The sequence below is a fragment of the Miscanthus floridulus genome, chromosome 16, assembly GCF_019320115.1.
Source record: "Miscanthus floridulus cultivar M001 chromosome 16, ASM1932011v1, whole genome shotgun sequence".
Classification (NCBI taxonomy): domain Eukaryota; kingdom Viridiplantae; phylum Streptophyta; class Magnoliopsida; order Poales; family Poaceae; genus Miscanthus; species Miscanthus floridulus.
In genome coordinates this window covers 89184744-89204778 of record NC_089595.1, presented here as the reverse complement: position 1 = coordinate 89204778, position 20035 = coordinate 89184744, and the positions used below count along the sequence as shown (strand labels likewise).

Sequence of the window (20035 nt, the reverse complement as noted above, 5' to 3'; positions counted from 1 at the left end):
AAACTCAGACATGGCAAGTAAAGCACAAAAATCAGCCTCTTCAATCCACCCTATCTGATCTTGACTGAACTCATGGTCACAGATCCTGTGGACTGAAAATCTTGTTGTGAAGGGGTCGCCATTGCCTTTGCCTTTGGTTTTGGGAGCATTAATTCCTGCGTAAAAAAGACAGAAACATCATATTAAAATGAAATCCAAAAATTGGGGTACACAGATCATAATAACGCATAAAAAGTAGACACAAGTTGCAACATGTTCCAACACGCAGGTGGACAGCATAGATGCGCTGATAACACATCACATTTAAAAAATAAAAACATGCCAATATATAGATGCCCTATAGCTGATTGTTGCAAAAAATATATATGAAGAAGGCATGAAGCACGGGACATTTCATGGTGAAACAACCTAGGACAACATAATGAAACATGTTCAAAGTTTTTATCCAACACTAACCCTACCAGGAATCAACATACATTTGATTATATATGATAAACAGAAAATCCATTGGAGATGTAGTAAAGAGTAATGGCATGTCTGATCTTAAGATTTCAATTATATTCCTTCGATATCTACAGTCATTGGACATATGCATCTACTGCGTTGCAAGCACCACCAACATACATTGAAAACACTATCATCTTATGTATTACATTTATGAATTCTGAAAATGTCCATATGAGATGCTTCAGGTACCCAGGAGCTACATGTTCGATGTCATACCTTCCTGGTTCAGGACCTTCTTCATTAGAGATTTCTTCATAGAGATGTTGCTCCATCCTTTGCTCCAAGATGCTTGTCCTGCCTTGTTGTTGGGGACCATGCTCACTGTCAGACCCCCTCATGCCCTACTGTTGGGGACCTTCCTCACTGCCAGATGCCTGCGACCACATCCCCGCCCAACATCTGCCTCCTCATCGGTGCTACTAGGCGAGTCACCCCTGGTGGGCGACACATCTCGGCCAGATCTTGTATGCATCACTCGGAACTGGTGTTTGGTTGTGGTAGAGAAGGAGGAGTGGGTGGGAGGTAGGCAACCGACATCGTACCTACACCGCTAGGGTTGGGGTGACAGGCAACCGTCGCAATCCCTATGAAGGCGGGTCATGTGATGCAGGTAGTCACGGTGGGAGAATGGGACTATGGAGGTGATCAGTGAAGGTCGGGGCAGAGTGGAGCACGGTAGGCAGACACCGTAGTGGGGGCGTACGGTGAGCGGGAAAGGCAGGCGGTGCGGTGGAGGAGGGCAACGCGCTAGAGGCTGGCGGTGTGCTAGAGGTGGGTGGCGCGGTGGAGGCCAGCGTGGTGGGCGGATGGTGTAGTGGAAGCACCTTATGACGCGATGGGGGATTCCACGGCGAGGTGGACGCGGACGCGACCGTGGTCGGGTGAGGGGAAATGCCAATTCAGAAACTCGTCACGAGTGGGGAACAACTGATGCCATTGCATGAGGTTGTCTGGGCCGCCCGTCTGAAAGCCCACCAAGGAGGCTGCAGGCCTAGCGAGGAGGCGTCTGGACGGCTGCGCTTCGGCCGGATGCCTTACATCAAGCATTTCCATTCCACAAGTAGATTTATTGATGTAGCTGAAGCTGTTTTGTTTAGGGCTATAGTTTCACTTCTTGAATCTTCGAAGGAGTGATTTTGATAGGGAGCAAGGTGTAGACAAGGTAAGAATCAATTCTGAAATGATTTCGGTGTCAAATGAGGGTGCGTTTGGTAGGGATACAAATTTTTGTAGAAACGTTTCATATCTTCATTCTTTCGAGAAATGTTTCTGGTGATGAATCAAAATCACCTTGTAAAACTATTTGGATGCTAGGCTGGATTCTGATAAAAAATAATTTTTTTACAAAAAAACATATAAATACAAATATTCTTTAAAAATTCAAAACTTTTGTGGGCAAAGAACAACTTAAATACAACATATTTTTAACTTATTTCACTTAAGAAGAACTAACTAAAAAATTATTGTTGCTAATGTGAAAGAAGGCGTCTCTCCAAGCTAGGCATAAAAACGAGAAATGTTTCTAGTGATTCTTGAGTGAAACATTTTTAATCTAAACTCGATTGGCAGCGATTCTACTAATTCTTGCTAAGAATCCAAAATGTTTTGAATTAACAAACGGGGCTGAATGGGAAGATTTCTAGATATTTGTTAAATAAATTCTCATGGTATAGTAGATTTTTTAATTTCTTTATTTATTTTTTTCCTTTTTCTATTCTCCCTTATCATGTACTCCCCCGTCCCATAAAAAGAGTCATTCTCATTTCCCAAGGAGTCAACTATCTTTAACTTTGACTAAATATATAACAAAATATGACTATTTATTGTACATAATTAGTATCATTGATAGATCTCTGAATATATTTTCCTAATAAACTTATTTGGTGATACAAATTTTGCTAATATTGGCAAAAGGTGTCACCTAGATCTCTCTACTTTTAAATGCTATTTCTAAGTCCGTGAAAAAAAGGTGACAAGAAAAAATAAAACAAAAATATATTCCACCTGACATGTGGGTCCCACATGTAGGGGTCACATCGATGCAAAGCCATTGTACCACGTCAACGTGCAGAGCGGGTTAGGACCTGTTTGGACCTAGATGATACCCAAAGCCAAGTTTATGGACCCAGAAATAACATTAGAGAGTAGATGGATCTAGGTGACACCCTTTGCCAAGTTGAAGGCCCAGCCTTACATGTAGGGGCCACGTCAATGCACAGTCAGCGTGCCACATCAGTGTACAGAGCATGTTAAGACCCGTTTGGACCTAGATGATACCCAAAGTCAAGTTCATGACCTAGAAATAACATTTCAAGAGTAGAGGGACTTAGGTGACACCTTTTGTCAAGTTAAAGAACTAGTCTTAAATTTTTTTTCTGCCTGGTAGAAGTCTTGGTATACTGGTTGTGATAGTAGCATCATCTCTAGACCCTTTGTTGTCATATCTCCTTGTTTAGCTATTTGTGACAACAACAATGTTTGTTGCCACTTGAGAATTGACCTATTAATTGGGCATGCAACAACTGCCTCTCCCTTGTAGCAACCATCAATTTGTTTTGCATTTTTAAGTAGACCCAGCCCTAGCCCAAGCTCCATGCACTTCCAGATCTTCTCATTGTGGAAGCAGGACTCCATCCATGAACTGATTGGTGGGGATTTTTTTTATTTTTAACACATTTTAAAACTATTTTTAAAACTGACACTATTTATTTTTTTCAAAACTAACACTTTTGGACGCGCCTGTTTGCACGGCGTGGCTAATTCACGCTGCCGCGCCATGCATGGAGGCACGGCAGGGGGTAGTCAATGGCTGCAGCGACTACTGACATGGCAGGTCTAATGCACCACCCATCACAACACGGCAGGCCTACCGCGCCATGCATCACGCGCGTGGGGCTGCCGCACCACGCATCACGGTGCAGTAGCCCCTTGTACCCGGCCTCACTTCCCTTTCTCTCTCTCTTTCTCTATCTCATTTAGCCACCACCATGCCGCGGCCCCGCCTGCCCAGTGATCCCATGGCCACCACATCCGCCGCGCCCCACCCGGTGCTCCCGCCCGTCACGACCCCCAGCGCCACGCCACCGTCGCACCCACCGCCATGTGCCAGTCCTCCCTGACTCCATCTCCATCTCCCCCTATCTCGTTGCCTCCCTTACTTCCACCACCACCCCTCCATCTCCCCACTGCCGCGCACCGCCCATCCCCATCATCGTCCTCTAGAAGGGGGATTGCTGTCGGCCGGTTGACCATTGCTGCCGCGCTCTAGAAGTAGGCCACTGCTGACCGGCCATTGCCGCTGGTGGCCATCTCCTTTCCATTGGTGGATTGTGGTGACCCATAATCTTTGTCAAGGTAATGCTCTTCTGCATCTCTGTCAATTTTTTTGTTAGGGTTAGGATTCAAATTTAGTTTGACTGGATAGATATTTATACAATTAGTTAGCAAAGATATTTAGTGAAGTTAGTAAATATAAGTTATGTATAGTTTTGTAGTTAGCTAGATATGTATAATTAGTAAAGTTACTTAGTATAGTAAGTATATGTATTAATATTAGTGTGTTTAGTGTAGTTAGTATTGTTAGTTAGAATTGTTGGTATAGGTATTAATATTTGATTAGTTAGTATAGTTAGTTAGTATAGGCATAGTCGGTTAGTTAGTATGCATGACGATTTCGATGACCTAATGAAGTTTCTGAAACGCTTTTGTAGATGGATTGTTGTGTTAGAGTTTTCTATGGAGGAAGTGTTAGGAGAGAAGATGGTATGTTTGAGGATATGGAAGAAGAATTGGAATGGTTTGATGAACCTCCTAGCTTCAATGACCTTTATGTCTATTTGAATGCAAAGTTTGGTGGTAATTTCACACTTAAGGGGAGGTTTGATACTAGGAAGACTAGGCCACACTATGTACTGATACCCTTGTGTGACCTTGCTCACTGGTCCTACTACAATAGGGTGCTCCAAGGTTCCAATGTGCCCATGGCTGAGGTGGTGGTGGAGAATGGGTATAGGATGTAGGGTGTCCTGGGCGGGCCGTCCATTGACGGTGTTGGAGGCAATGAGCAAGAATTGGGGGTCGAAGGGGAAGTAACTCAGGGTAACATGGATTTGGATGATCAGTTGACGTAGGAGCAATTTCATTCAAGTCAAGTAGGCTGTATAAGCAATGACTTCGAACGAGTTTAAACTGGAAGTGGAGGAGCAAGAGGAGGACAGGATCGGTGATGTAGTTAGCAGTGATTCGGACGATTCAGATGATGACCAGGGAGGTAGACATGCTATGCCAGTACCTATTCATGGTATGCCATTACCAGTACCAACTGAGGTTTTGCATGCTATCCAGGCTTAGGGTAGACTAGTCATAGATTTGCCAGCAGATGATACCCCCTATGATTCATGGGGCAGAATTAGCGAAGCGCAACAGCATGTTCCACCACCACCTTACACAACGACTGAGCTTGAACAACTAAGGTTGATGAACGTACCTTTTAGGGATGTTCCGAACTATAGGGACATTAGCATGATGAATATGGTAGTTTATGACACCAGTCTCTAGATGTGTAGGAAATCATTGTATGACCATGAGAAAGAAATCCTTAGGAAGGGGATGATATTCAATACAATGTTAGAGATGAAGCTCTTCCTTCAGAACTATGTTGTGTATCACCATAGGCCGTACAACATCACTCATTCAGACAAGGAGTTGAGGTACCACATGATATGTAAAAACGGTTGTATATGGAGGTTAAATGCATGAAAGAGACAGAGTGATGGCAAGTGGAGGATAAGTAAAGTAGTCGAACCCCACACTTGCCTAACAAATAGGGGGAAGGAAAAGTATTAGCAGCTCACTGCACATTACCTTGCCCGTTGTATATTGGGGCTCGTTGATGACAATAACAACATTTCGGTGTCTTCTTTACAATAGTTCATATCTAGATTCATTAAATATGATGTGAAGTACGAAAAGGCTTGACGTGCTAAGCAAATTGCCCTGGCGATTCGTTGGGGTAGTTGGGAGGAAGCGTACAACAGGGTGCCCCGCGTCTTATGTGCAATGCATTACTACAACCCTGGCTTGAAATGGTTTGTGGACACCGATGTAACACCTCTGGTGTTTTGACCTAGCACTAAAATTTGACATGTCATCATATGCATTACAAAACATTCATAAAGTAGAAAATTTTGAATGCATTCACTAATAAGCTTTATTTCATAATGTTGTTATTTCATGTGATGCGATTCAAAACCCTAAATAAAGATCATGACTACAAGGGTCAAAATTCATGTGATCATGTGAGGTCATGTGTCATTTGACTCAAATAACCCTAATGGGCCATGTTACTGGTCAAAAATCAAAATTTAAGTAAAAGGAAGACAAATCAAATTTGAATTCAAATTCAATTTATAAAAGTCTTTTTTGCCCCTTTTGGCTAATTCAAAATCCATGTGGAATTTGGGGTTGAGACAAAAAGCAAAGTTGGAGATTATTTTATGTAGATCAACTCTGGTATTCAAAGTTTTTCAAGTTTACATATAAAATTTAGAGTAATTTTGAAATGATTCAAATGCTCAAATGCACCCTAAATTCAAATTTTGAAATGGAGGCAGAATTTGAAAATATTTCTAAAAGCAAAGTTGTAGAGTTTGAAAAATTGAACAACTTTCATTTTTGGAGATTTTCAACTTCTTTAGAAAATTTGTGAGTAATTTGAAAAAATGGACGCAGTGGCAGTTCTGTAATTATTTCAAAATTCAAAATCCAACCGGAACAGGACGCCACCGCCACCGAGCTGCTTGTCGTCGACCTTCTTCGCCGCTTTCACGCACAGTGACACGCCCATACCTCCGTGGTGAGTTCGCCCGTGTGCTGTCAGCACCGCACGCCCTCCTTCTTGCTATAAATAGGAGCACGCCGTCGTCATTTCGGAGTTTTCCCATCGACTGCTCGCCGCCGGTGTCCTACCCGCACTCGTGCAATTCGTCCTCGCCATAGTATCTAGGGCCAATTGCTTTGGCTAGAAGCTCCGCCTCGCCCTGCCGCTCATTCCTGACCTGCTCGCCTCGCCTCTAGCCTGTCAGCACCACCGCGCGACTTCGTCTTCTTCAGAGCCGACCGGAGCTCCGCCATCCTCGGTCTCACCGTGGTCCCGTCGATCCAGTACATCTCCGTCTTCACCGACTCTACCTACGTGATCACGGTGAGCTCCTGAATGTGAAGATCGTTTAACTTTAGTCCCTACTGCAGCGTCACCGTGGCTACGCCGTACACCGTCGTGCCCAGTCTGCCATGCCCGGCGTGGAGGTGTCTCCAGTGCACCTTTTTCCTTTCTGATAGCTGAGATCGGTTCGGGGGAAGGAGTAGGTCATGTAGGTGCGGTCTGCTTTGCCAGAGCTTCACCGCCGGCGTGTTTTGCTGATCGGAACTGACAGCGCCGCCGTGCGTCTTCTTTGAGTCACTGACAGCGGGGCCTGGCTGTCAGTGCGAGTGAGGAAGAAGAACAGTGCAATTTTGTATTTTCTGAATTTATGAATAGTGCTGAAACCTTGGGAATTTGTAGGAAATTCTTCATAACTCCAAAAATTCTGAAATTTTGTGTGTGGCTTCTGTACATGTTCTAGTATGGTTTAAAAATTTGAAACTTGAAATTTGAATAAAATTTTTATGTTCAAATATTCAGTCCGTTAATTGATAAATGCAATTTCCATGATTTTTGTAGGTCACTGTATAATTCCAAAAATTATGAAATTTGTTTTGGTACACTAATTTGTCATGAGGAAGCTTACATAAAATTTTTAGGTCATTTGGAACAAGTTTATTTTTGGGGTTAATTCCAAATTAATTCAAAAATAAATAAAGACAAACCCTAAGTGTTTGATTAGTGTTGGATCTTGTTTTGGTCATGTTTTGTGACTAGTAGGGTTTCAAGGTCCATTTGGTCAAGTCACATGTGTGGTTCTTGATGGTAGGATTACAAGTTGGTTTTGTTGGCTTGCAACTGTACCGTGAAATAAAATCATTTATGGGGTGTTTTTACATTTCATGTACCATGAAAGCATCATGTTTACATTATCATCATGTTAAAGCATATGTTATCGTTTCGTGTAGAACCCGAGAGTGAAACGATTCTAGTTGAACAAGTTCTGAAAGAATCCCCGGTTGTCACGGGATTCGATAATCGTGATACTGATCTGGAACCTGAGATCGTCAACGAAGGCAAGCCCCGGTTTATGCATTAAACCTTTACCTTGATTACTTTGAAAAGTTTATCACCTATGTTACCTATTGCATTAAGTTGACTTATTCAAATGTTACCTACTTGATGCATTGCCTACCTTGTTAATTGTTTACCATCCTTGAAGATGATTTCATTTACAAAGGCGTAGAATGCTTAGTATGCTTTATGGGAGGCTTTCAAAGTAAAAGTTTCGATACAATCAAAGATGGCATACTGGCCAAAGAAAGAAAGAAGATAGAAGGAACTAGAGACTAGTCGGGTGACTTATCTTGAATGTTAGGTAATGTTGCCGACTATGTCGCTTAAAGGCCACTCATTGTGGATCTTCTGAACGAGACACTTTGTAGTACTGGTCACATACTCCGGTAAGCCTACTTCGGCTAATCCGATACTAAGATGAATGCTCACGCACTAGGAGTGGAGAGATGGCGGGAGTAGCGTGTACCCTCGTGGCTAGAATGTGGCCGGATTGGAGGTGTGCTGTGCTCTCGGGTGGCGTGGAGACAGCTTAGTATGGGAGGATCCGGTAGCGAGGTTGATATATGCAAGATTAAGTTCTACATATGTCGTGTGATAAGGAATCCCCAGCTGGGACTTGAATCAATTCGAATTGTCGGTGCTCCGTGGATATGGAGACTCGATTCATTACAGAAGCAATGTAGGACTGGTGAATTACTAAAATTTGAGAAAAGAATGGAATGAGAAGGAATGGAATATGGGAAATGTACATTTAGTTTGAGATAATGAACTAAAAGGACTTGGGGTAAAACTTGAAAATAGGATAAGAATAGTAAGCTTTTGGCAAAGTACTTTGAATTTTGCTACATCCTTACCTTGCCCCAAACCCTACATCTCTAAAAGTCTTACACTCCTTACGTCGGGTTAGTCTTGTTGAGTACCTTTGTACTCAGGGTTTGTTAACCCTTGTTGCAGGTGAGTCGCATGCGTAGGCTTGTTTTGGTCCCTGCTGCATGTCTGTGTTTGAAGTCAATGACGATGAGGAGTGATGAATGGCCTTTGGACAAGGCACTAGACTGTTTGATAAATAAGTTAATGTAATATTATCTCGCTACTATGGTTGTATGACACTTATGGTATTGTAAGTTTGAAAACAACTGGTTTGTAAACTATGTTATCTTAAGACTTCCGCTATCTTTTACTCTGATGTATATATTTGAATAAACTATTGCAATCTACAATGTCTATGATCAGGATCCTGTTTGAAAAGAGAATCGTGGATGATTCGGGTTTCCCGAGGACACCCGATAGACCTGTTGAGTTGTTGGGAACTCATGTATGCTATCAAAGGTCTATTGAGACAACGATAGGTGCATGTGGGCCCAATTTCTTAGGAGGTTCTGCCACAATCGAAGGGATGTATTTTTGGGACCCGTTGAGGCATGTCCTCTATCGTGTGTTCTGGTCATTCACGCAAACGGAACATGCATTCTAGTTTTGTCGGTCAGTCGTACTTGTTGATGGCACTTTCCTAACAGGAAAGTATAGGGGCACCTTAATGATGGCTATTGTTGTTGATCCTGAGGACCAGATAGTACCCATGGCTTTTGCTTTGGCAGAGGGAGAGAACAATGAATCATGGTCATAGTTCATGCGGCTTCTACGTGTATATGTGCTTGGCCCATCTCACACTATATGTTTGATATTGGACCATCACCCAGGGCTTCTTAATGCTACAGCTAAGCATATAAATGGGTTCTCACATCTAGTGCACAGATGGTGCATGAGACACTTTGCCGCTAATTTCTGGCGGCATTAGAGGAAGAAGGAGGTATGTGACAAGGTAAAGGCTCTATATTGTGTACGTACAGAGCACCAGTTCAAGGAGACAAAGAGAGAACTAGACAAGATGCTAAATGAAGCGGGAAAGGCCTGGTTAGAGGCGCAAATGGAACAGAAGGCTCAGTGGGCATTAGCATATGACGAGGGGGGTTTAGGTATGGCATCATGACCACTAATTCCTTGGAGTCTTTCAACCGTGTATTCATTGGAGTTCGATCGTTGCCTGTGTCTAGAATTATTGAGTTCTCCTTTCATAAGTGCAACAAATATTTTGTCAAGAGGTGGAAACTTGCGCAGAGGAATATAGCTGAGAAGGGGCATTTTGGAAAGGCCGAAGCAGAACATTTGAAGGAGGCCAAGGAATTGGCCAAGCAGCACACCGCCAAGCCTTATGGACCCTGCCGCCATATCTTTAGTGTATGAGGAAAGGGTGGCACAAGCTTGAGTGGTGAACATTATGGTGGATAAAACTACCGAGTTGATCTTGAAAAAGTAGAGTGTGGTTGCAGCGTCCCTCGGATCATGCATGCCCCTTGCTCTCATATGATCATTACCTGTAGGGTTCGTGGGTATAACTATGAGGATCTACCATATATGTCACTCTTGTATCTCCGTTCGAACACCGTTAGTATTTGAGAGAGGAGCTTCGAGCCATACCTTGAGCTAACACAGTGGCCACCTTATCATGGTTATGACTATGTGTCGCATCCGGATCTAATAAAGGTAGGCAAGGGTAGGAGGAAGAAGTAGCGACTCAAGGGGAACATGGACGCTATGAGAGGGTACGGCGAAGACATGTATGGAGGGGGAGACTTCAACGAGACCCGTGGCAGGAATATTTGCTCTGTTTGCAAAGAACCTAGTCACAAGGCTAATAGGCATAGAAGACAAGGGCAGTAGGTGCATATAGCATACATTTTATTATATTAATGTTAATTGTTTGCTATGCTATTTAAAACTACTATGTTAGTACATTGGAACCTTGGAGCTATGTTTATTCTCTAATTTTGCATAATAGTTTATTCCTTTTACATTTACTTTGTTTTTATGCACTAATGTTCCATCATATTATAGTACTCTTAATGTTTGTTCTAACATATCCATTTCAAATTTGAACCAGGATGGGGGATCATCATCCGCAGTACCCCATTCTTGAGGTGCACTACGACAAGGACCACCGAGCCAAGCGTGTGTCGGAGCTTCAAGAGGACTTGGTACCTCTTAGACTTTGCATGCACCAGCCACACTGCTAGGATGAGCGATACCAGCCGTACATACAGCGTGTCGGCTTCGAATGGTTAGATAATGAACTAATCATGACTGCTAATAAGAAATATACATAAGGTTTTACTACTAGTAAGGCTTTTCGCAAAAAGGAAACCCAACAAACCATAAAGCTTATCATATCCTTTGGAGTCAGAAAATTATTCCTACTAGTCAGGTAAGTCATGCGAGTACATTGTGTACTCAGGGTTTATTTACCCCTATTGCAGGTGTAGCTTGAGGAGTAGCTATTGTGTGGAGGATTCTTCTGGTGGGCACAGATGTATCCTCGTATCTTATCGTTAGAAGTTTATTTCCATTCCGCTGTTTAAATTCCGCACTCTGAACTTGGTATTGTAATAATGTATTTCTGAGAACTCTTGTTGTATGAAATGGACTAAGTATTATAAACTCGTTCTCATTATTAGATCCTATAGAAAAAACATGGACTGTTCGAGTTCTCCCTTGGGGTGTGCTCGACGGAACCATCCGATGTAGCTCACTTTCGAGGTGCTTAGTGTCTGGTGGAAGACAAGCGCCTTCGCAAGCGTGCTATTTTGGGCGGTTCTGCCATAGTAATCGACCATGTTGAATTGGAAGTAGCGGTCTGTTGCAAGTACCTGAATCATATGTTGCAAGTACCTGAATCATATGTTACATCTGAAAAATGTGGTCATGAAATAGCATAATTTCACTACTATTACATCTAAAATGCTCTAATGAAATAGCCGAGTCTCACTACTGTTATATCTAAAAAATGTGGTCACGAAACAATAAAAATTCACTTACATATGAAATGCTCTAATGAAACAGTCGAGTCTCACTACTGTTACATCTAAAATCCTCTAATGAAACAGCATAAATTCACTACTGTTACATCTGAAATGCTCTAATGAAACAGCGGAGTTTTACATCTGAAAAATGTGGCCATGCAACAGCAAAGGTTGACTACTGTTACATCTAAAATGCTCTAATAAAACAGCCGAGCCTCACTACTGTTACATATGAAATTGTGAATATGCAAAAGTAAAGGTTGACTACTAGATCGTGCATATGGTCAACATTGTTGCAAAAATGGACAAACATTGATAAGCATGGACCAATAGAAAAAGAAATATTGCAACACAAGCTAAAGAACTAACCAATATTTTTAGAAAGTTGTTCACGTCACACAACATTGCAACACTAGCAGACTTTAATTGCTACCAAAAGTAGATCAACATCATGCCAGGATGTTTCTAGGGTATGATGACCTAAGATCATAAGCATTCACATATTGCCACATAGCATAATAGGACTCCACTCCATATTTACAAGAATTCTAGTGTTTTAATGCACATCGTTCTCCTGACACCTCCTAAGGTACATAGCATCAACTTGATCAGGTCTCCTCAGCATCATACTTCTTCATAAAGTCATCTAGCTTAACCATATTGCATGCTGATAGAAGGAGTAGCGCAGCAGCATGCTTCCTGTACTCTAGCACCGACTACTAGGCAGAGAGATAATGAAAAAAAAGAAAGGAGAGCAAAACTGAGCAAGCATATTTACAGACAAAATAGGAGTTGCAATAAGAAAATTTTTGAATGAAAACACATACTTGCTCAAGTGATGAATCCACCATCTCCTTGCCATTCCAGGCATCCATATAATCCATTGTGTGCAGCCTACAGTCAAACCTTTTAAGAAAAAGGAATAATAATAAATGTGAACATATAATCATTAGGCTATAATGACAAGGAGCGACATGCTAAATTGAAAACATACAAATTCTTTTGTTTTGGGTATCCTGTAGGGTAGATCCATACAAAATAAGACACGTCAGCTTTGAGTACCCCATATTTAATTGTTGTGGCTGCAAAATTCTAAATCTAAAAAACAATGAAACAATTCAGGAATACATATACAACAGATAATCAAGAGCTACTTCAACAACTAAAAAATGAATGTGCAACATGTATATGAGGCAGTGACAAATTAGAAAGCACCAAGTGACACTACATTTTCAGAATCCTCTTATTTGGTATTTTTAGCTTGCTAGCTAAATTATATGCACATCATATGTCACACATGTGTTGAAATTTACACCAAGAACCACAAATATGTTGCAACAGGTAATCGAGAGCTATTTCAACAAAGGTGGAATGAATGTGCAACAACTAAAAGTAAAAACTACTTGAAACACCCAAGAAACACAGGATACAACAAGGAAACCACTTACCAAGTTTTGGGCACGCTTCAAACATGTGCGCTCCTTGGAGGCACTCAAAGAGTCGAAGAAAGCAATTTGCTTCATGAACATACTAACACAAAGAAGCACTCAGTGGTTCTCAAATACTATCGGAAAGAACATCTATATAGTAAGGTTATGTAAAATTAAATAAATTAATGTGGCACCTTTGACAACAACGTTAATCATATTTCATTGAAACCAAACAATGTATATATAGCTCACATACCAGATTCATCTTGGCGATAGTCCATTTTTCATTTATCTTGGTGTAAATGTTCTTACAAGTCCCATCATGTCTAAAAGAAGCTGGATCCACACTCATGAAGTCCTATCCAGCACACATAAAAAGAAAAAAAAAGCTAAATAAAAGATGAGTTTCAGGAATTCAATTTGAAATGGAAAGTCACAGGTATTGTATCATTACCGTGGCCAATTGGGGAAAGCAAATTTTATATCTCTTGTTTTTTCTCTTCATACAATTGAAGGTGGTCAAGATTGAACTGGTAACTCCACAAGGCCATTACATTGTTATCAACCAATCCCCTTGGCTTGAAGGAGTCATAGAACTCATCATACGTAACGTGGAAGCCATCGATCTCAATAAAAGGTGGCCTTGTAGAAAAGAAAAGGCGATATAATTACCACAACCGATGTAAAATAAACAATGAACACATAATCAAAACCTACTAGAAGAAAGATGAGCAAAGTGCTAAACCAATAGAAGCTTGTTTCAACTGTTGAAAAATACACTTGCAACAATTAAATAAAGCTATGGCTACAACTACTTGAACACATATGAATGAAGTAGAGCTAGTTTTAATTTTTTATTTAAAAAATGAAGACTACAGAGGTGGCAAACAAGCAAAGGCTAACTGATCACTTAATGCAATAGGTATGAATGAAGTATGGAACAAAAAAAAGCTAGTTTCAACACATGAATAATGCATTCACAACAACTAAGCAAGCCTAATGCAACAGATATTGATAGCACATTAAACAGGGCATAAGTGTAGGACAAGTAAAAGTGAAAAAAGGTAGGGGGGTTGGGAGTGGGTAAACTCATGGTTGGCTTTCACCCTCTATCTTGAATCCCTAATCAAAAGCTCTTTTAGCCAAAAACTTGTTCCAAATTTCTTTGGTATCATCATCATCACCCTTGGGTCTTTTTTGCTTTAGCCCAAGGCCAACATAAATTATTTTCCTCTTTTTTTCTATTCCTTTTTTCAATTATGCTTGAGCCTGTTTGTCTGTCCTTGGAAGCCTCAATGGTGGTGTCCCTTGGACAAAAAATCAGGGCTGAAGTATATGGAAACATATGTACTGAAACATATATAGATAGCTACTACAACACATGAGGTAATACCAATGAAATAGTAGAAAATCAGGGCTAAAGTATATGAAAACATATGTACTGAAACATATATGGATAGCTACTGCAACACATCAGGTAGTACCAATAAAACAATAGAAAATCAGGACTAAAGTATATGGAAACATATGTACTGAAACATATATAGATAGCTACTGCAACACATGAGGTGGTGCTAATGAAACAGATTAGCAAAATTATTACAATGGGACTACAAAAGAATATAAGACAAAAAGGGGAAAAAGGATGTGCCAAACAAAGAAGCCATATTTGAACACATAAAATGAGATGGATGAAAAAATCAGAGTGTTTACCAATAGGCGTAGGGCTTTTGGATCTTTCCTAATAGATATCTTTGAACTCTGGTAAAAGGTCAAGATGGCGGACTAGAGGGGGGGTGAATAGTCTTTTCTAAAACTTAATCACGTCGGCTAACCGATACAAATGTGGAATTAAAACTATCGGTCTAGCCAAGACTATACCCTTCTATATATGTTCACTAGCACCTTGCAAAGATAACAATTATGCAACAAAGGTGCCGGGATAGCTAGAGGTCTCCTAATCAATTATAGGAGCAAGGTCACACAAACCTATGCCACTAGTACTTTAAGCTATGAGGGAGCTCCTACCTATGCTAGTAAGCAAAAGCACAAAGCAAACTAAGCTTACTAGCAATGCTCAATAACAAGGCAATCAATGCCTAATTAGAGAGCGCAAATACTTAGCTACACAAACTAAGCAATGTGACTAACAAGGTTACTAAAACCAAATTAGCCACGCAAGGGAGCTACTTCTATGCTACACAAGCAAGAAGGTAATTAGCAAGCTACACAAGCTATCTAATTATAAGAGCAACTACACAAGCTTAATATATGTAAAAGTAATTGCAAGCTTGTGTAAAGGGAAGCAAACCAACGGGAAGAAAAGGTTAACACGATGATTTTTCTCCCGAGGTTCACATGTTTGCCAACACGCTAGTCCCCGTTGTGTCGACCGCTCACTTGGTGGTTCAGTGGCTAATTAGCATCACCCACTAAGCCCGCATGTCGGGCGCCGCAAGAACCTACCCCGAAAGTGAGGGTAGCTCAATGACATGCTCAACTAGAGTTGCTCTTCGTGGCTCCCACGGGGCGAGCACAATACCCCTCACAAAGCACTTCTCCAGAGCGCCGCACAAGCTTCTTGCCACTACAAGAAATCCTTTAATCCATGATGGATTCTTCGTGATGAATTATAAGAACGTCACTAAGTAATTGAACACGTACCACTACCGGTTACTAAGGCCCATTCCAGCCCACTACCAGCGTTGGAGTATAAGAACAAAGGCAAACCCTAGCCCAATACTCCTCCCGGTCTCCCACAGCCGCACACTTCTCAGTCCTTCCATCCGCAGTCGATACTTCTCCCTCTGTCTCCTACCTCCCGATCCTCCATGAGTCGCTTAACTTCACTTACCACCACCCGGCCACTGCGTCCTCTCTCTCCTCAAACTCCCGAAACGGAGCAGTAGTAGTGTGGGGCTACGGCGGCACGGTGGCTGCTGGCGTCGTGGAGTAGTGGTGATGCGGAATAGCGAGCTAGGTTGCGGCGGCACGGAGCAGAGGTGGCGCAATGCTACGGTGGCACGGAGAAGCGGTGACGCTGTGGCGTGGGGCTGCAAATTGGGTGGCGCGTGGTGCTACTGGTTCAGCAAGAGGTCTAGCAAGGAGATTGATGACATCAGCGTAAGTGCCCACCCATCCGCTTCCCTCCTCATCCATCTACTGTGTGTGCCTCTTTGGAACTCAATTCTTTACCTGCAATGCTCAGCCTGCTCGAGGAACCGATGTTCTAGATCTGGCGTCTTGGTAGGTTCTGGATCTTGAGTCTTGGTTGATGAAGATCCTTATTCTTACAAAATATCAATAGGCAATACATAGAGTAATAGATGGTGAGGCTTCAATTTAATAGAGATCATAGGGGATAGAGAAGCTAGACATTCTAACTACATTGTAACAACCGTGCTTGTAAGCTCTACCTGAAGGTCAAATGAATGTGACAGGAGGTAGTAGTATGTTCATAGTATTTTGTCAGACTCCACCTACAAAATAATTATGTAGTTACTAACAATATTCTCTATTGATTTCTGAAAATGCAGAACTACTTGTTCAGTTGTTTTGTTTCATTACTTGTGTTTAGTAGTGAGGACAGAAAGAAAGAGTAGATCAGTAGATAGTTTACCATAGAAGAGAACAGAGTGCTTTGTTCAAATGTTGTCTTACTTGCTTATTGATATTTGTACTGTTTCTAAGCTAAAAACGAGCCAGATTTGTCTAGTCTTATAGTAGCTAAAGAAAATAAATAGCCTGTAGCATATCTTCATGTCACCTAAATAGATTTAAGTTCAGTTGGTGTATGAACCTATTGACAATTGTACTTACATGCTCATATGTGCTTGGAGGAAGCAGGCATGGCTTGGGCAGCAGCATGACATGGAAACCCTGTCAAAGAAAATCAAGAACAGGTTTGTTCTCTTTCTATTTGATTTCTGTGTTATATTTGATCAATCTGGGCCTGTGTTAAGAGCCACATGTTGTTCTGCTATATCTTTAATTCTTTGTTCATATCTTGACTTTGTAGCATTGCAAGGAGTGCTGATTTACTTTGCTATCTGTTTAATTCTTTTTTTTGCTATCTATTTATTTCTTAGCAGATTTACTTTGTACATTCTTTCAGAACAAACCATTTGTAGAATTGCAAAGAGTGCTGATTGACAGTTTGTAGGGAAACAAGCAGGTCGACATCAACATTCAGTAAAGGTGCAGCTCTCAACTTGTAATTAAATTCTGAGCCAATGCATATACAGGTTCCACATTACTGAATTCTGAGCAAATGCATATACATGTCCCACACTGAATTCATATGAATATTCCCTGCTACTTTGATCTGTACTAATTAGATTTCATGAGCTCTGTTTCTTCTGCTCTTGTGTAAACTATAGACCTGTAGACTAACTGCACATGGGATCTTTACATTTTCTTAATACATGAGCAATGGACTGCAGATTAGTATAACTTTATTACCAAATACCAATACTGCCCCTTCCTTTTTTTGTGCTTATTCACTACTAATTGCATTTGACTCTTTCTTATGTAGTGCCATTTAATTTGCTTGCAAGCAAATATCAAGTACAGATTTATCATTTTCTTCCCTTAGTTTCAGTAGCAGCATATTATCTTAAATTTTTGTACTTGAAATCAGCTGGCGGCTAGAATTTGGAAAGACAATGACCTGTATGCTTTCAAGATAAAGTTTCGAGCTTACACACCACCGGCTGCACTCTCAATTCTTAACTGTATTCTTTGAAAACAAAGCCACATGAACTGTTAGAATGATTAAATTAGAATGCTACCTACACAAGGTTATAACAAAACCATCTAAGTATATTTCAAACCAACCTAGATGGAACATATTGTTTTACTCATGCTTACATGAGAACAGGGAAGAGAGCTGATTTACATGTATAAAAAAAGAGAGGAGAACAAAAGGCCTTCAGATTTGTAATGATAGTCATAATGTGATAGCAATGGGATAGCAGATTCACTAATAGATTTACTTATACCTGTGATGTGTGGCGTTCAAATCTGAATGTGTCTAGTGTTTTTTATTAAATTATTACCAATCAACATATGTTCAAGCTAGGACTATAGTTTAAGTTTTTCAGAGATTGTGATTGCTGTAGAGACATTGGTGTGACTGTGATTAATTTCTGAGGCCACTCTCTTGGAAGTAGAATTAATTTTTTGTACTGTTTGTATAGTACACACATATTAATCTGTAGTTATTTTATTGATGATAATTTCTACTCTCTAGAAAGAAGGAAGCGACATTGCATAGGAAGGTCCAAGATGCAGCCTACAGAGTAGAAAGGTATGTACTGCCTCCATGATATTTTACCTCTGCAATTCAGAGCAACTGAAGCCATCAGCTAGACCACTGTTGGGCAGCATAAGCAGCAATTTAGCACTACATAGCTTAGCTCTTTTTTCTGCAGGTTTGAGCAGCAGCATTTTTATCTCATGATGTAGGGTAGTGTGGATTCACATAGGTGAAATGTCATGTTCAAGCTACAAGGTGAAACGGTGAATTAATTCTCATGTAATCATTAGCTAATGATCAGTTCCTTGCTTGTGTGATTATTCAAGCTTTATCTCTGGTCTGTAGCATTTATGTGCTGTTTTTCCTTTGCCAATTGACAATAGTAGTTGCTCCTGACCACATTGATTTGTATTTTGTTCTGCAGCTTGTTAGTTCTAGAAGCAGGTCTGCAGCAGGGAGATCAGTTCCTTGCTGTATGTATTTTTCAAACTGAAAACCTATAGGGTCACTATCAACTCTACCTTTCTAGATGTAGATGGGTTATTTTAGTTATTTGTTGGTTCAGTGGTTTACTTGTTGGTTCTAGGTTAGTTAGCTACCTCTGCATTTATCTTTCTGCCAGCTCTAAGACTTGTATGTTTTCCTAGGACACCATTGTTGTAGTTGGTAGAGCAAAAGTAATCGCTATTGGGATTGGTTCTTCCATTGAGATAAAAATTATGCACACCCATCAAATTGAACATATCAATTTGTTCATTCCAAACCAGCATTTGTTACTCTTAGATCATTATCTGTTGTTGCATTGTGAGATAGTGTTGAGGTAATTTTTTTTCCTAATGAATGGTCTGAGCGACTGAAAGAGTGCAATTAAGGTAGTCCAACGATGGTTTTTTGTTAGTCCAATGATGGCAATATAATATTTAAGAAACGTGATGGACTGAATAAAATAAAGCTGCAATCTCATATCATTCATGTCATATTTGTAGAAATGGGAAGTCTAGAAGAATTATTTGTTAGAGGGGATACTCTTTGTCCGACCATTTTTTCTTTAACTAGTTAATTTCATTTATTTAATAGTGGAAGCTATAATGGATGATCTTTTTTGTTGCTGCTCAATAGCACAAATTTTCCCTGGTGCCATCATTCTTGTTTGTATGATTTTTGTCCCATCGGTGGTCTTGCTGCGAGCTTCACAAGTATGCCAAATATCCTGCAGGTTGGCAAGATCGTTTATTGTTGTGGATAAGTCATATGTCCACGGCTGTCATCGCGTTCAACGCAATGCATCACGTCGAAGGATGAAGTACATGAAAGTTTATTATTTTTTCTATCATGTATATTGTATTTTTTAGCCTATAAGTTTGTATATGCTGAATCCATTATATACATCAACTCATTATTACCATTGTATACATCTATTCATTATTATATGAATAAATAAATGTCTATTGTATGATTGGTGTATCTTGTGATGAATGTTATTATACTATTGATGTGCTAAATACGTGGCAATTGGTTGTGATGTCAACATCCACGTCATTGTATAAATGATGATGTGGCTATTCAATCTATGACGGTTATATTCTATCACAAACATTGGGCTTGGGTTGGGCTAAGTGGGTCTCGGGCTGAGCTATGATGGTCTATAACCGTCATGGATTGTGTTAATCTATGATGGTTTTCAAATAACTGTCATGCACATCAATCCATGACGCTCAATACATGACAATACCTAAAACCATCATGGATGCTATTTTGTGACGGT

General features: G+C 40.6%; 1 long non-coding RNA gene across 2 annotated transcripts; it reads left to right on the top strand.

The window, feature by feature from the left end:
• The first annotated feature begins 16041 nt into the window (after positions 1–16041).
• Positions 16042–18754, top strand: LOC136510029 (uncharacterized). Of its 2 annotated transcripts, none has more exons than XR_010772594.1 (5): positions 16042–16136; positions 16860–16915; positions 17128–17210; positions 18265–18321; positions 18480–18754. It is a non-coding gene; the product is annotated as an uncharacterized lncRNA (long non-coding RNA). The 2 variants fall into 2 exon arrangements; XR_010772595.1 differs by having other exon boundaries at positions 17105–17210.
• Positions 18755–20035: the final 1281 nt, after the last annotated feature.